General features: G+C 37.4%; 1 long non-coding RNA gene across 1 annotated transcript; it reads left to right on the top strand.

Moving 5' to 3' along the window:
* The first annotated feature begins 15,164 nt into the window (after positions 1-15,164).
* Positions 15,165-19,248, top strand: LOC311290697. Its single transcript, XR_014627437.1, has 3 exons — positions 15,165-18,170; positions 18,256-18,351; positions 18,436-19,248. It is a non-coding gene; the product is annotated as an uncharacterized lncRNA (long non-coding RNA).
* The last annotated feature ends 209 nt before the right edge of the window (positions 19,249-19,457 follow it).

The raw sequence follows: 19,457 nt of genomic DNA on the forward strand, positions 1-19,457 counted from the left end.
AATGCAATGGAGCAACAGATATGTTATTTCATTAATGAACATGGGATTGAATTAGTTCTGGTGTGCAATGCAATGCAATGTGTGCATAGCCTATATGTTATTCTTCAATGCACAACGTTAGATCGTTTGTGCAATGCAATGCAATGCAATGCAATGCAACAACACACGTTATCTCTTTAATGAACAGAAGAATAGCATATAGCATTATTCCCATGTTCATTAAAGAGATGTGTTGCATTGCAATGCACAAACGATCTAACGTTGTGCATTGAAGAATAACATGTAGGCTATGCAATTCTTGCATTGCATTGCACACCAAAACTAACTCAATCCATTGTTCATTAAAGAAATAACGTGTGTTGATGCGTTGCATTGCACAAACGATCTAACGTTGTGCATTGAATAATAACATATAGGCTATGCACGTCTTGCATTGCATTGCATTGCACACCCAAACTAACTCATTCCCATGTTCATTAAAGAGATGTGTTGTTGCATTGCATTGCACAAAATATCTAACGTTGTGCATTGAAGATTAACATATAGGTTATGCAATTCTTGCATTGCATTGCATTACACACCCAAAATAACTCATTCCCATGTTCATTAAAGAGATAACGTGTGTTGTTGCATTGCATTGCATTGCATTGCACAACCGATCTAACGTTGTGCATTGAAGAATTACATATAGGCTATTGCATTGCATTGCATACCAGAACTAACTCAATCCCATCTTCATTAAAGAGATAACATATGTCTTGTTGCAATGAATTGCACAAAAGATCTAACTTTGTGCATTGAAGAATAACATTGCAGATGTTTGCAATGCAATGCCTGCATAGCCTATATGTTATTCTTCACTGTACAACGTTAGATCGTTTGTGCAATGCAGTGCAATGCAATGCAATGCAACAACACAGGTTATCTCTTCAATGAACATGGGAATGAGTTATTTTGGGTGTGTAATGCAATGCAATGCAAGAATTGCATAACCTATATGTTATTCTTCAATGCACAACGTTAGATATTTTGTGCAATGCAATGCAACAACACATCTCTTTAATGAACATGGGAATGAGTTAGTTTGGGTGTGCAATGCAATGCAATGCAAGACGTGCATAGCCTATATGTTATTCTTCAATGCACAACGTTAGATCGTTTGTGCATTGGCAATGCATCAACACACGTTATTTCTTTAATGAACATGGGAATAAATTAGTTCTGGTATGCAAGCCAATGCAATGCAAGAAGTGCATAGCCTATATGTTATTCTTCAATGCACAACGTTAGATCGTTTGTGCAATGCAATGGAGCAACCGATATGTTATTTCATTAATGAACATGGGATTGAGTTAGTTCTGGTGTGCAATGCAATGCAATGTGTGCATAGCCTATATGTTATTCTTCAATGCACAACGTTAGATCGTTTGTGCAATGCAATGCAATGCAATGCAATGCAACAACACACGTTATCTCTTTAATGAACAGAAGAATAGCATATAGCATTATTCCCATGTTCATTAAAGAGATGTGTTGCATTGCAATGCACAAACGATCTAACGTTGTGCATTGAAGAATAACATGTAGGCTATGCAATTCTTGCATTGCATTGCACACCAAAACTAACTCAATCCATTGTTCATTAAAGAAATAACGTGTGTTGATGCATTGCATTGCACAAACGATCTAACGTTGTGCATTGAATAATAACATATAGGCTATGCACGTCTTGCATTGCATTGCATTGCATTGCACACCCAAACTAACTCATTCCCATGTTCATTAAAGAGATGTGTTGTTGCATTGCATTGCACAAAATATCTAACTTTGTGCATTGAAGATTAACATATAGGTTATGCAATTCTTGCATTGCATTGCATTACACACCCAAAATAACTCATTCCCATGTTCATTAAAGAGATAACGTGTGTTGTTGCATTGCATTGCATTGCATTGCACAAACGATCTAACGTTGTGCATTGAAGAATTACATATAGGCTATTGCATTGCATTGCACACCAGAACTAACTCAATCCCATCTTCATTAAAGAGATAACATATGTCTTGTTGCAATGCATTGCACAAAAGATCTAACTTTGTGCATTGAAGAATAAAATTGCAGATGTTTGCAATGCAATGCCTGCATAGCCTATATGTTATTCTTCAATGTACAACGTTAGATCGTTTGTGCAATGCAGTGCAATGCAATGCAATGCAATGCAATGCAACAACACAGGTTATCTCTTCAATGAACATGGGAATGAGTTATTTTGGGTGTGTAATGCAATGCAATGCAAGAATTGCACAACCTATATGTTATTCTTCAATGCACAACGTTAGATTGTACATGCTTCCAATGAGCCAAATAATGAGAAAGAACCAAATTGCTTACCACAGCTATGCAGACGACACACAGATTTACTTAGCCCTATCGCCTAACGACTACAGCCCCATTGACTCCCTGTACCAGTGCATTGATGAAGTCAACAGTTGGATGTGTCAAAACTTTCTTCAATTAAACAAAGACAAAACTGAAGTCATTGCGTTTGGAAACAAAGATGAAGTTCTCAAGGTGAACGCATACCTTCACTCTAGGGGTCAAATCAAGTCAGGAATCTTGGTGTGACACTAGAGTCAGACCTTAGTTTCAGTAGTCATATCAAAGCGATAACAAAATCAGCATACTATCATCTAAAAAATATTGCAAGAATTAGATGCTTTGTTTCCAGACAAGACTTAGAGAAACTTGTTCATGCTTTCATCACCAGCAGGGTGGATTATTGTAATGGACTCCTCACTGGCCTTCCCAAAAAGACCATAAGACAGTTGCAGCTCATACAGAACGCTGCCGCCAGGATTCTGAGCAGAACCAGAAAATATGAACACATCACACCAGTCCTCAGGTCTTTACACTGGCTCCCAGTTAGATTTAGGATTGATTTTAAAGTATTATTACTGGTATATAAATCATCCAATGGCCTAGGACCTCAATACATTGCAGATATGCTCACTGAATATAAACCCAACAGATCACTCAGATCATTAGGATCATATCAGCTAGAAATACCAAGGGTTCACTCTAAGCATGGCGAGTCCGCTTTTAGCTATTATGCCAGCCGCAGCTGGAACCAGCTTCCGGAGGAGATCAGATGTGCTCCTACTGTAGTTACATTCAAATCCAGACTCAAAACACATCTGTTTAGCTATGCATTTAATGAATGAGCACTGTGCCAATGTTCGTCCGACTGTTTGAACTGTATAAACTGTTTTAATTATTCTTAGCACTTTGAATTGCCACTGTGTATGAAATGTGCTATATAAATAAACTTGCCTTGCCTTGCCTTGCCTAGATATTTTGTGCAATGCAATGCAACAACACATCTCTTTAATGAACATGGGAATGAGTTAGTTTGGGTGTGCAATGCAATGCAATGCAATGCAAGACGTGCATAGCCTATATGTTATTCTTCAATGCACAACGTTAGATCGTTTGTGCATTGGCAATGCATCAACACACGTTATTTCTTTAATGAACATGGGAATAAATTAGCTCTGGTATGCAAGCCAATGCAATGCAAGAAGTGCATAGCCTATATGTTATTCTTCAATGCACAACGTTAGATCGTTTGTGCAATGCAATGGAGCAACAGATATGTTATTTCATTAATGAATATGGGATTGAGTTAGTTCTGGTGTGCAATGCAATGCAATGTGTGCATAGCCTATATGTTATTCTTCAATGCACAACGTTAGATCGTTTGTGCAATGCAATGCAATGCAATGCAATGCAATGCAATGCAATGCAACAACACACGTTATCTCTTTAATGAACAGAAGAATAGCATATAGCATTATTCCCATGTTCATTAAAGAGATGTGTTGCATTGCAATGCACAAACGATCTAACGTTGTGCATTGAAGAATAACATGTAGGCTATGCAATTCTTGCATTGCATTGCACACCAAAACTAACTCAATCCATTGTTCATTAAAGAAATAACGTGTGTTGATGCATTGCATTGCACAAACGATCTAACGTTGTGCATTGAATAATAACATATAGGCTATACGTCTTGCATTGCATTGCACACCCAAACTAACTCATTCCCATGTTCATTAAAGAGATGTGTTGTTGCATTGCATTGCACAAAATATCTAACGTTGTGCATTGAAGATTAACATATAGGTTATGCAATTCTTGCATTGCATTGCATTACACACCCAAAATAACTCATTCCCATGTTCATTAAAGAGATAACGTGTGTTGTTGCATTGCATTGCATTGCATTGCACAAACGATCTAACGTTGTGCATTGAAGAATTACATATAGGCTATTGCATTGCACACCAGAACTAACTCAATCCCATCTTGTTGCAATGCATTGCACAAAAGATCTAACTTTGTGCATTGAAGAATAACATTGCAGATGTTTGCAATGCAATGCCTGCATAGCCTATATGTTATTCTTCAATGTACAAAGTTAGATCGTTTGTGCAATGCAATGCAATGCAATGCAACAACACAGGTTATCTCTTCAGTGAACATGGGAATGAGTTATTTTGGGTGTGTAATGCAATGCAATGCAAGAATTGCATAACCTATATGTTATTCTTCAATGCACAACGTTAGATATTTTGTGCAATGCAATGCAACAACACATCTCTTTAATGAACATAGGAATGAGTTAGTTTGGGTGTGCAATGCAATGCAATGCAATGCAAGACGTGCATATCCTATATGTTCTTCAATGCAGAACGTTAGATCGTTTGTGCATTGCAATGCATCAACACACGTTATTTCTTTAATGAACATGGGAATAAATTAGTTCTGGTGTGCAATGCAATGCAATGTGTGCATAGCCTATATGTTATTCTTCAATGCACAACGTTAGATCGTTTCTGCAATGCAATGCAATGCAATGCAATGCAACAACACACGTTATCTCTTTAATGAACAGAAGAATAGCATATAGCATTATTCCCATGTTCATTAAAGAGATGTGTTGCATTGCAATGCACAAACGATCTAACATTGTGCATTGAAGAATAACATGTAGGCTATGCAATTCTTGCATTGCATTGCACACCAAAACTAACTCAATCCCATGTTCATTAAAGAAATAACTATGTTGATGCATTGCATTGCACAAACGATCTAACGTTGTGCATTGAATAATAACATATAGGCTATGCACGTCTTGCATTGCATTGCATTGCATTGCACACCCAAACTAACTCATTCCCATGTTCATTAAAGAGATGTGTTGTTGCATTGCATTGCACAAAATATCTAACGTTGTGCATTGAAGATTAACATATAGGTTATGCAATTCTTGCATTGCATTGCATTACACACCCAAAATAACTCATTCCCATGTTCATTAAAGAGATAACGTGTGTTGTTGCATTGCATTGCATTGCATTGCACAAACGATCTAACGTTGTGCATTGAAGAAGAACATATAGGCTATGCAGGCATTGCATTGCATTGCATTGCACACCAGAACTAACTCTTTCCAATGTTCATTAAAGAGATAACATATGTGTTGTTGCATTGCACAAACGATCTAACGTTGTGCATCATTGAAGAAAAACATATAGGCAATGCACTTCTTGCATTACATTGCACACCAGAACTAATTCATTCCCATGTTCATTAAAGAGATGTGTTTTTGCTTTGCATTGCACAAACGATCTAACGTTGTGCACTGAAGAATAACATATAGGTTATGCACTTCTTGCATTGCATTGCATTGCACACCAGAACTAACTCATTCCCATGTTCATGAAAGAGATAATGTGTGTTGTTGCATTGCATTGCACAAACGATCTAACGTTGTGCATCATTGAAGTAAAACATATAGGCAATGCACTTCTTGCATTGCATTGCATTGCACACCAGAACTAACTCATTCCCATGTTCATTAAAGAGATGACATTTGTTGTTGCATTGCATTGCACAAACGATCTAACGTTGTGCATTGAAGAATAACATATAGGCTATGCACTTCTTGCATTGCATTGGCTTGCATACCAGAACTAATTTATTCCCATGTTCATTAAAGAGATGTGTTGCATTGCAATGCACAAACGATCTAACGAATTTCAATTCTTGCATTGCATTGCACACCAAAACTAACTCAATCCCATGTTCATTAAAGAAATAACGTGTGTTGATGCATTGCATTGCACAAACGATCTAACGTTGTGCATTGAATAATAACATAGGCTATGCACGTCTTGCATTGCATTGCATTGCATTGCATTGCACACCCAAACTAACTCATTCCCATGTTCATTAAAGAGATGTGTTGTTGCATTGCATTGCACAAAATATCTAACGTTGTGCATTGAAGAATAACATATAGGTTATGCAATTCTTGCATTGCATTGCATTACACACCCAAAATAACTCATTCCCATGTTCATTAAAGAGATAACGTGTGTTGTTGCATTGCATTGCATTGCATTGCACAAACGATCTAACGTTGTGCATTGAAGAATAACATATAGGTTATGCAGGCATTGCATTGCATTGCATTGCACATCAGAACTAACTCGTTCCAATGTTCATTAAAGAGATAACATATGTGTTGTTGCATTGCACAAACGATCTAACGTTGTGCATCATTGAAGAAAAACATATAGGCAATGCACTTCTTGCATTACATTGCACACCAGAACTAATTCATTCCCATGTTCATTAAAGAGATGTGTTGTTGCATTGCATTGCACAAACGATCTAACGTTGTGCACAGAAGAATAGCATATAGGTCAGGCACTTCTTGCATTGCATTGCACACCCAAACTAACTCATTCCCATGTTCATTAAAGAGAAAACGTGTGTTATTGCATTGCATTGCATTTCACACCAAAACTAACTCAATCCCATGTCCATTAAAGAGATAACATATGTGTTTTTGCTTTGCATTGCACAAACGATCTAACGTTGTGCACTGAAGAATGACATATAGGTTATGCATTTCTTGCATTGCATTGCACACCAGAACTAACTCAATCAATTAAAGAGATAACATATGAGTTGTTGCACTGCACAAACGATCTAACTTTGCACTGAAGAATAACATATAGGTTATGCACTTCTTGCATTGCATTGCATTGCACACCAGAACTAACTCATTCCTATGCTATGCACTTCTTGCATTGCACACCAGAACTAACTCATTCCCATGTTCATTAAAAGAGATAACATATTTGTGTTGTTGCATTGCATTGCACAAACGATCTAACGTTGTGCATTGAAGAATGCAATAGGCTATGCTCTTCTTGCATTGCATTGCACACCCAAACTAACTCATTCCCATGTTCATTAAAGAGATAACGTGTGTTGTTGCATTGCATTGCACAAACGATCTAACGTTGTGCACAGAAGAATAACATATAGGCTATGCACGCATTGCACACCAGAACTAACTCTTTCCTATGTTCATTAAAGAGATAACATGAGTTGTTGCATTGCCTTGCATTGCACAAACGATCTAACGTTGTGCATTGAAGAATAACATAGGCTTTGCACGCATTGCATTGCATTGCACACCAGAACTAACTCATTCCTATGTTCATTAAAGAGAGAACATATGTGTTGTTGCATTGCAGTGCACAAACGATCTAACGTTGTGCATCGTTGAAGAATAACATAGGGTATGCACTTCTTGCATTGCATTGCACATCAAAACTAACTCAATCCAAAGTTCATTAAAGAAATAACATATGTGTTGCTGCATTGCATTGCACAAACGATCTAACATTGTGCAGTGAAGAATAACATATAGGTTTGGTACATTTCGCATTGCATTGCATTGCAAACCAGAACTAACTAATTCCCATGTTCATTAAAGAGATGACATGTGTGTTGTTGCATTGCATTGCATTGCACAAACGATCTAACGCTGTGCATTGAAGAATAACATTTAGGCTATGCACTTCTTGCATTGTTCACCAGAACTAACTCAATCCCATGTTCATTAAAGAGATAACGTGGGTTGTTGCATTGTATTGCACAAACAATCTAACGTTGTGCATTGAAGAATAACATATAGGCTATGCACTTCTTTTATTGCATTGCAATAAGGAATAACTCTGCAATGATAAATCCGCATTTTAAAGCCAGCTAACAGTAGGCTCATATTCAGAATGTCATTCTCGTATAACGCCAATGACCGCACAAATGGCCTTCCTTTGTGAAATATAGCAGACCACCTTTTTTAATTAACAATTTTAAAAAGGTGGTGTGTTATAGTCAGACAGACAGACAGACAGACAGACAGACAGACAGACAGACAGATAGATAGATTGATTCTATCTAAATTTAGGAACATAACAAGCATTACAAATCATCTCGTGTGGAGAAAAAATATTGTTTATTCTGAGCAGTATGGCAAGCCATTGGAAAGAGCAGGATAACTTGTAGGCCATAGCCAACTTGAAAGGAAAACAAATTTGCTGAGTAAAAACAGAGTTTGTGTTGTTGAATCATATTTTTTTCAAGTACATCTTAAATATAGAGCTCATGACAAATAAAAGTTCCAGATGGACAAATTCAAATGCAAAAACCAGTGGAATAACAATATCTTAAAAGAAACGACAGAGTGGCAAACTTTGAAGTAGGGTTAAAGTTTTAATTAGTTGTAAAGCTTGAAGTGTAAATCTTGTTCTCATACACAGATATGGCCTATTTATGAATGAAATTCATGCATTTGTTTGTCATTTAAACTGATTCAAACAGGTAAAGAGACTAGAAAAGACTTATTATCCTGTCGCCCCCTCCAGTGGACAGCATTAAGTATTACGGCCTTCATTGCTCAGATAATGCAAGTCGATGGATTTTTTGGAAAAGTCAGTCTGACCTGTTACTAGTTAGAAAATATATAAGCGAGTCAGACCAGTCTGAAGGTCTGAGCTGAGTTTGGTGAAACATTAAAGTTCTAGGCGGAGTCAATTTCTCATAATAATAATACATAATAATAATGTTTAAAAATATGCTGGCTTTCTCAAGCCAACATAATAAAGAAAACTCAGAGAAACATCGACCAATTCAGTATGTAATAAAATTGTTACAATAACATTTTAAAGGTATGCCGTGCTCTTCAACCAACATGATTTTAATGAATCCCAAACTCTGCTAATTTTGTCAGTATTAATGTACGTTCACTTCTAGCTTCTCTCTTTTATGTCTCTTTCTTTTCATGTGAACTGAGTAGGCTACACATGCATACATTCATAAATATAATCTTTATTTCTGTTTTATTTTTACGTCACACACTTTTGATGTAAATAAAAGACGAGAGTGGTACATGTTACGGACATATTATCATGGTACAGTTCAGCCTATTATTGATTTTTATTTCCACTTCCCTTTTATCCAAAGAGACGGAACTATTTGCACTGTATTTATCAACGGGAAATACATGCTAAAATAATCTGTCATATACTGTGGCTCACATGATAGGGGTCGCTTTGCAAGTCGCAGCAGGACGAATTACGTGAGCAGCAACATATTTCTGCTTCAAATATTGTGCGTAGTTAACAGTGCACAACATTAGTTTCAGACATTATTTTATTAAAGTGCATTTGTCAGTGCCGCATTCGTACTGACTCTTATTCTGCCTGACAGAAAGAAAAGCTCGTAGCTTACTGAAGGCGGAGCGGTTTGACCAATCAGATGAAAGGGGCGTTTCAGCGCCGCCCACGTGTGCAAATGAAATATTGAACCCATAAACCGATTTGTAAACCACAAACGAAAAATGAAAAATCGAGCCAAAATCTCATTTTTCGTTTTTTAAACTAAACTAAAAACCGAATAAACGAGCTGGTTTTCATTTCTCGTTATTCCATTCCAAACAGGAAATGAAATGACCAAAAAGTACACGGACCAAAGTACCCCTTGCTTTATCTACAATATCTAAGTTCTCAAAAGTATCAGGATTAAAACTAAACAATCCGTGTATCATTCGTTCAGTCGTTTTTTAATTTAATATTGAAAGTAGAAAAATGAGAAAACAGTTCCTTTTTCGATGTTCATTTTTTCCAAAACAACGAAAAACAAGAATTCAGCTTGATTTTTCGTTGTTCGTTCTTAGGTAGAAAAATTTATAAACAGCTGGAATATTTGATTTCTACATGTAGGCGGGAATGAAACGCCCCTTTCCTTTGATTTGTCAGCCGAAGATCAAACTGTCCCGTCATCAGTTCTTCCGGTTCTTCCTCAGTTCTGCACTGCAGAATAAGAGTCCTCGCGTTGTGATTCTTAACGCGTTTATTGCAACTACATTTCATCTTTTTTTTTCATCAAATAACCAGACTAACATGGCTCGACACAACGCGTACTGGGGAAACACTAGACAGGGCTTTCTTCTGTGTAGACCAGGAGTTCTCAAGTGCCAGGGGTTTGCTATTTTCCTATTTCCAAACTGTAAAGTCACGTTTATTTATTTGTTTATTTATTTTTATCATGAACCACGCTGTGTTTTATTCTTAAGTGACTATATAATGCATTTTACTTCAAATAATCTAAATGTTGACTTTGAAAAGTAGGCGCGTCAGAAGGCTATTCACTCTATTTTGGTTCATTTGCGGTGTGCGCCAGAAAGATGTTCAAGGAGACTGAGGCGCGCTAAAGCAGCGCATCATGTTGTTTTCTTTATTTTCCAAAGGCATGACATTTTGTAGTCATTTTGAATGTACACAAATAAAAATAAAAATGTTACTGTTTCGAATGACAGATTATTAAACGACAGAATATTATTATTTCCCCTGCTGAGCAACAAATCCAAGTGATGTCGCCGGCGCATCGCTCGCTCACACAGTATCTCTATCAGTTCACTTCTGACATTGCTAACATCGCAGCCTGTTCATTATTAAAATAAAACACAGCCAACCAAACATATAAAAAGTTATTCTGCTTAATTTAATTGGTCTGTTGTACAATATAAAGGCTGTGCCGCACAGTAGGCTACTAGCTGTTATTCCAAACTCATTTCCCTTGCTGTGAAGATGATGATTTAGCATATACGTGTATTGGGACTTGACTTAAGTATAAAAGCCTTCTTTACATTACTAGTTAGCATCCAAATATTACATTGCAAATATGGAAACTTTGGACCGAATGAGAGATGCGCGAAACCAACGTCGGTACAGTTTCAGTTTCGATTCAAATAAATTCGTTTAGGCTTGGCGTTTAAAATTGGCTAAATGTTGTTTATAATAAAGGACAAAATAGGCTATTTTTATAAGCTATTAGGCTATATTTTTATTGCACGTGGCTACTTATTTTTCATTCTTGTTGTTTTCTGAATAGGATACCATTCATTTAAGGATTTGACATAGGCTACAGTAAGGGGAAGTAAAATACGCATAGACATAGCCTATATTAATAGTGTTTATAATGTTAATGTTGCATTTTATTTACCGATCTTTTACACTATTTCTGAATAGGCTAATAATAAAATGCGTTTGTTTCCCTCTCAACATGACCCGGTGCGCTGCGATACAAGCGCACATCTTTGAGATATAAATTAATACATTTTAATAAAACACAAGGCCTACATCATAAAACTCAGAAGAGTATGTATTTTAATATCTCTGTTGTTCTCTGTTCTCCGGTTGTTAGATAGTCAGTCTGAATGTCATGCGTTTACGTTAATATAGACATATTGTGTATGCATTATTCTTTTCTTTTTGTATTAGTGTTAAAAATATTAAATTTACAACTAATTATATTGATTTATATCTTCATTTATTATTTTTAAAAAAATTATTGGGCGAGGGCGACCATGTAGGCTAACAGCCGTCATTTAGGCTACCTGCATACCCAGCTGATGCAAAGCGTAGGTGAATTTATATCTACACAGAAGAAAGCCCTGTCTAGTGTTTTCCCCAGTACGGATTGTGTCGAGCCATGTTAGTCTGGTTATTTGATGAAAAAAAAAGATGAAATGTAGTTGCAATAAACGCGTTAAGAATCACAACGCGAGGACTCTTATTCTGCAGTGCAGAACTGAGGAAGAACCGGAAGAACTGATGACGGGACAGTTTGATCTTCGGCTGACAAATCAAAGGAAAGGGGCGTTTCATTCCCGCCTACATGTAGAAATCAAATATTCCAGCTGTTTATAAATTTTTCTACCAAAGAACGAACAACGAAAAATCAAGCTGAATTCTTGTTTTTCGTTGTTTTGGAAAAAATGAACATCGAAAAAGGAACTGTTTTCTCATTTTTCTACTTTCAATATTAAATTAAAAAACGACTGAACGAATGATACACGGGTCCGTGTACGTTTTGATAGTTTGTTTTTTCGTTTGAAACACAAAACAAAATAACGAGAAACCACCTGTTTTTCGTTTGTCGTTTCAAACCAAAAACAAAGAAACGGTAAAAAAAGAGCCCTTCTCCCGTTTTTGGTTCTGAATCCAAAAACGAAAAATTACAAAACCAAAATCAAATAGTAACGGTCCGATTTTGGTTTTTTGAAATTCCTTTTTCCATTTTTCCGTTTGAAGATCTACATTGAAATATAGACAGGTTGGCCACGTGACCCGGAAGTAATAGTAAATATGGCCTATCAAAATAAAAGCCAAGCTTTTAGAACGGTCATAATATTCAGCGCTAATGTTATACCAGAGTAACGTTAAAGGAAGAAAAATCAATTAATAAATAGCCTTATATAAACCGGACCGGAATAAATATGTTAGCAACAGTAGTTTATTACAGCTATTTAATATCCAGACATCACCAGTCACGTTTAATGAGCGCATTGTTTGGCTCAATTTGTGTGTGCAGAGTTGTTACTGTTAGCGCTATATTATATAATTAAATGTATTTAATGTGGTTTCCACCGTAATGGATAACTGTTCCCCCTTTCTACCAGCAGGTAGCAGTATTTAAATGACTGATTAACACTGTATAACGTGAGCGAGGTAACAGCGTGTCCTTGGGCTTTTTGAAAATAGATATGATGCGTTAGGATAAAATTATATTTGAGGACCAACACAAGTTTTACGAGGGTGTCAATCGAATGGCAAAGACGAGATAGGGACGGATATTATTAGGCCTACGCATGACGTCACGTGGGAATTCACGTTGACAAGTATTCATTCAATCGCTGTCAGATCGCTGTCCATTACGGTGGAAACCACATTAAATATAAATTTAATTATATAATATAGCGCTAATAGTAACAACTCTGCACACACAATAAGTTCTTAGGTTAACCTATATTACCAACTGTATTGAGTCAAACAATGCGCTCATTAAACGCGACTGGTGATGTCTGGATAGGCACGATATTAAATAGCTGTAATAAACTACTGTTGCTAACTACTTTATGTTTGCAAAATATCGAACAAGTACCCCTAGCTTTATCTACAATATTTAAATTCTCAAAAGTATCAGGATTAAACGTTAAAAAATGTGAAATTCTGCCCCTTAAAGACAGCAGCCAATCTGAAATATGTAATATCTCGCTCAAAAACACTATAACTTATCTTGGTATTAAAATATCGAGAAATCCTAGAGAAACTCTGGACCTATATGCTCCCGGTGACTCAGACCATCAAAACCAAATTTAATTGTTGGTCTGCCAGAGATCTATCCATATATGGCAGAGTTCTGTTAAGTAAGGCAGAAGGGATGTCAAGAGCAGCTTATGTTTTCTCATCTCTAGATGTTCCAAAATCCACTTGTTCCCAATTTGATAAAATTCTCTTCAAATTTATATGGAAGAATAAGCCTGACAAGGTTAAAAGGTCTGTTCTCTCAAACCCTCTGGCTGAAGGTGGTCTGAATGTACTGACATTTACTTCATTTAACCAAATTATAAAAATCAACTGGATTAAAAGGTTCCTCAAGTGTCCAAATAGTATGTGGAATATTATTCCAAACAGCTTATTTGAAACTATTGGTGGTCTTAACTTTCTATTGATATGTCCTTTTTCGGTAGGAAAGCTCCCCGTGAAATTAAGCAATTTTCATAAACAAACCTTGTTATGTTGGAATCTTATCTTTAAACACAATTTCTCCCCTCACAACTGTATTCTTTGGAACAATGCATATATACTACACAAAAACAAAACACTCTTTCTGAATAATTGGTTTATGAGTAATCTGAATACAGTAAACAATCTGCTAAATACAAAAAATGAATTTTATTCTTATGAGCACTTCATGGAAAAATATGGTATTGATACATCTCAAGAAGAATTCGAAATGGTGATTGAGTCTATTCCTGTTAGTCTTGTTTCTTTAGCACAGAGCATACAGACAGATACTTCTCTATCTGTAACAGTCGTTCTCCTGCTATTTCTGGCATACCACTTACAGATAAGAGATGTAACAATACTTTTATTAGAAACATACTTGATCCTATCAGTACTCCTGTAAACACCGATGGACTTTACTGGTCAAGAAACTATGGAACATGATCTTCCTGCTACCTCATCAGTATATTATTGTAAATAAAATCAAAGAAGTTTTATTCAAAATTGTTCACAGGTATTACCCTTCAAAAGCAAACATCTGTACTTTTTTTCCAACTGTGAGTAACATTTGTACTTTCTGTGGCTGTGAAGGAGAAACCATTGAGCATGTTTTTGTTGATTGTCCCCTTGTAGCTTCCTTTTGGTCCCATTTACAAAGATTTATTTCCCAAAAGATAAAAAAGAATATTTCTCTAAGCAAATTTGAAATACTTCTTATAGTCACTGAGCCATATTTATCAGCCAATGAAAAATATGTAATTAACTTAATTATTTTAGCTAAATATTATCTGCACAAAATGATTTGGCAAAGAAGCAAACCCTCCTTTTACAATTTCAAAATTACAGACCTTAAAAAATATTGGGACAGCATTGAAAATTAAAAAAAAAAAGAACAACAAATTAAACAAAACAAATTATTTCATTATTTTAACTTTAATGCATAAGCAGACCCCTAAGTGTTTTTCATTTATGTTTCTATGTGTTTTGTTATTTTATTTCTATTTTATTTCTTTATTTCTTTATTTTTAATTTTTTCACCTTGTTAAGATCAGATATATGAAGTTGTATATTGATTCAATTTCGTATACGTGTTAAAATTGTAATTTGACAAAATGTTAATAAAATTTGTAAAAAAATAAAATAAAATAAACTACTGTTGCTAATGTAACCGGATGAATGAGGTGATGGACATTAGTGAGCACCTATCAGCAGGTAATCCACCCTATTTAAGAGCTGGTTGGCTGTAGCCCGGGATGCGTCACGTTCGACTCCGCCTCCTTCCAGTGTTTACAGTGGCTGTAGGTATGTGTGTTAGCATATAGCAACTTCTGTTTTTAGTTTGTTTGTATGTAGGGGACTAATTATTAGTGTTGTGTTTAGCTTGTCTGTCTTCTCCGGTTTTCCTTCGGTTTGTCGCAGTGGTTGCATTTGCTGGCTGCTCGCCTTTCAGGTAGGTGTGAACTGTTGATGGAAAGCGTATTGTTTGTCTTTATTTGGGGGTTTAGGATCGGCTGATTGTGTTGAGTTATGTGCAGTGTCCCTGTAGTCTATCTGAACAGCGGATTGCATGATTTGAGTACCCGTGCCTGTGAAAGGACAAGTACATTGTGCGAATGCATCGTCTACTTCCGGTAAGTGTTATTGCGCATGTAGTTACGAGCTGAAAGTTTAGCCATTGAGGCATAAATCTTAGTGTTTCTTTGTATTTGGCTTAGGATTTTCCCTCTCGTCCGGCGATCTTGTTCTTCCTGCTGGTGCTATAAAAAGCTATTACAGCCCCGTCGATTCCTTGCTGCCAGATTAAGAGCGCATCGTATTTTCCTGCTCCACTGTCGCTACCGTGTGCAATACAAACTTTTTGCCATCTGTGAGAAGATCGTCACCCCACTGATGAGGGGGACCGTTGCTGTCTGGTTTTATTTATTATTTGTTGATTTAATGTTTCTTTTATTGAACTTTTGAGGTTAACATTTGGTGTCAAAAATGGAACACCAAACTATCTGCTTGTGAGCTCATTGCGTGAATTGAGTTTATTTATTTATTTATGGTCTTTGTTTACACCTTTGTATGTTATTCGTGATGGTTTACTAATGGTGATAGATCTGCTCATGACCGTACCCTAAACATCATTCAACTGGGCTTTAGTGCATTGCTTTTTTGTTATTTTGTTTCAGGTGCTGAGGTTCCACAGGTGGAGGATCTCTTGTGGTGGTGGTGCTTCCTTCGAATGTTTGCCGTGACACTTTTGAAGTCTTTGCTGTGTGTGTGAGTGTGCTTTTGGCAAATTAAGTTTAGTGATCCCTCCTCCCGTGGTTTGCCTCAGCCCTGTTAGTCTGTGTCTTTTTTTTCTATTGTGTCTGTGTAACCAGTGTATTAGTATGGAAAGAGTGTGTGTTTATTCCAATGTGTTTTAGTTTACTTGAATGTGTTTGTAACTCAAAACCTTGTCAGTATAGCTCCAGGTTGCCTTTTTTTTAACGTAATTACCCTGCTGCTTTAAATTAAACTTTGTATAAATAAAATTTTTGTATATTTTCATATCCACGTCTCTGCCTACCTTTATTAGAGAATCGAACCTGAGTGACCTAGTAATAGTAACTTGAGTGTTGTCCATATTTCCCGGGGCGAAATTCCCCGGGTGGCGTAGTCGAAATTCTTTCTACCTGTAATACCGCCCTTTTGCCACATTTTGGCGTATAGTCGGCAGGATCTCTATTGTGTAGTGCAAAGACGTGGGTATTATTTTGTTGGTTTAGTGTTTTTGGGTATTTTGTTTGTTTTCTTTTTTTTGCAGAAACCAGACAGCAGCAGTTTCTTTCAGGAGTGTGTGACAAGTAGACCTGTGAGTTTTTGTATTGGTAAGTGATCTTTCCTGATTTGTAATCATGGACGATGAACTTTTCCAGGCCTTACAATATTGCTGTCACATTGACTCTCAGCTAGTCTCGGATCAGTTGGGGCGAGTTGAGGTGTGTGGAAGTCGAACGTGTCGCATCCGGGCGGCACAAGGAAATTGGTTGCCGTCATGGCAGAGAACTTGTGTTTCACTCGTTTCTCAGTGTGTGTAGCCGTCATGGCAGAGAACTTGTGTATCACTCGTTTCTCAGTGTGTGTAGCCGTCATGGCAGAGAACTTGTGTATCACTCGTTTCTCAGTGTGTTTAGCCGTCATGGCAGAGAACTTGTGTTTCACTCGTTTCTCAGTGTGTGTAGCCGTCATGGCAGAGAACTTGTGTATCACTCGTTTCTCAGTGTGTTTAGCCGTCATGGCAGAGAACTTGTGTTTCACTCGTTTCTCAGTGTGTGTGTAGCCGTCATGGCAGAGAACTTGTGTTTCACTCGTTTCTCAGTGTGTGTGTAGCCGTCATGGCAGAGAACTTGTGTTTCTCTCGTTTTTAGTGTGTGTAGCCGTCATGGCAGAGAACTTGTGTATCACTCGTTTCTCAGTGTGTTTAGCCGTCGTGGTAGAGAACTTGTGTATCTCTCGGTGTGCGTGTAGCTGTCATGGCAGAGAACTGGTGCTTCACTCGTTTCTCAGTGTATTTAGCCGTCATGGCAGAGAACTTGTGTTTCACTCGTTTCTCAGTGTGTGTAGCCGTCATGGCAGAGAACTTGTGCTTTACTCGTTTCTCGGTGTGTGTAGCCGTCATGGCAGAGAACTTGTGCTTCACTCGTTTCTCAGTGTGTGTAGCCGTCATGACAGAGAACTTGTGCTTTACTCGTTTCTCGGTGTGTGTAGCCGTCATGGCAGAGAACTTGTGTTTCACTCGTTTCTCAGTGTGTGTAGCCGTCATGGCAGAGAACTTGTGTTTCACTCGTTTCCCGGTGTGTAGCCGTCATGGGCTAGTGGTCTATCGTCGGGGCGACGATACAAAAGGTGGGGATGGATTGTAACCGGATGAATGAGGTGATGGACATTAGTGAGCACCTATCAGCAGGTAATCCACCCTATTTAAGAGCTGGTTGGCTGTAGCCCGGGATGCGTCACGTTCGACTCCGCCTCCTTCCAGTGTTTACAGTGGCTGTAGGTATGTGTGTTAGCATATAGCAACTTCTGTTTTTAGTTTGTTTGTATGTAGGGGACTAATTATTAGTGTTGTGTTTAGCTTGTCTGTCTTCTCCGGTTTTCCTTCGGTTTGTCGCAGTGGTTGCATTTGCTGGCTGCTCGCCTTTCAGGTAGGTGTGAACTGTTGATGGAAAGCGTATTGTTTGTCTTTATTTGGGGGTTTAGGATCGGCTGATTGTGTTGAGTTATGTGCAGTGTCCCTGTAGTCTATCTGAACAGCGGATTGCATGATTTGAGTACCCGTGCCTGTGAAAGGACAAGTACATTGTGCGAATGCATCGTCTACTTCCGGTAAGTGTTATTGCGCATGTAGTTACGAGCTGAAAGTTTAGCCATTGAGGCATAAATCTTAGTGTTTCTTTGTATTTGGCTTAGGATTTTCCCTCTCGTCCGGCGATCTTGTTCTTCCTGCTGGTGCTATAAAAAGCTATTACAGCCCCGTCGATTCCTTGCTGCCAGATTAAGAGCGCATCGTATTTTCCTGCTCCACTGTCGCTACCGTGTGCAATACAAACTTTTTGCCATCTGTGAGAAGATCGTCACCCCACTGATGAGGGGGACCGTTGCTGTCTGGTTTTATTTATTATTTGTTGATTTAATGTTTCTTTTATTGAACTTTTGAGGTTAACATTTGGTGTCAAAAATGGAACACCAAACTATCTGCTTGTGAGCTCATTGCGTGAATTGAGTTTATTTATTTATTTATTTATGGTCTTTGTTTACACCTTTGTATGTTATTCGTGATGGTTTACTAATGGTGATAGATCTGCTCATGACCGTACCCTAAACATCATTCAACTGGGCTTTAGTGCATTGCTTTTTTGTTATTTTGTTTCAGGTGCTGAGGTTCCACAGGTGGAGGATCTCTTGTGGTGGTGGTGCTTCCTTCGAATGTTTGCCGTGACACTTTTGAAGTCTTTGCTGTGTGTGTGAGTGTGCTTTTGGCAAATTAAGTTTAGTGATCCCTCCTCCCGTGGTTTGCCTCAGCCCTGTTAGTCTGTGTCTTTTTTTCTATTGTGTCTGTGTAACCAGTGTATTAGTATGGAAAGAGTGTGTGTTTATTCCAATGTGTTTTAGTTTACTTGAATGTGTTTGTAACTCAAAACCTTGTCAGTATAGCTCCAGGTTGCCTTTTTTTTAACGTAATTACCCTGCTGCTTTAAATTAAACTTTGTATAAATAAAATTTGTATATTTTCATATCCACGTCTCTGCCTACCTTTATTAGAGAATCGAACCTGAGTGACCTAGTAATAGTAACTTGAGTGTTGTCCATATTTCCCGGGGCGAAATTCCCCGGGTGGCGTAGTCGAAATTCTTTCTACCTGTAATACCGCCCTTTTGCCACACTAACATATTTATTCCGGTCCAGGTTTATATAAGGCTATTTATTAATTG

This window comes from Rutilus rutilus, assembly GCF_951802725.1.
Source record: "Rutilus rutilus genome assembly, chromosome: 5".
Taxonomy (NCBI): Eukaryota; Metazoa; Chordata; class Actinopteri; order Cypriniformes; family Leuciscidae; genus Rutilus; species Rutilus rutilus.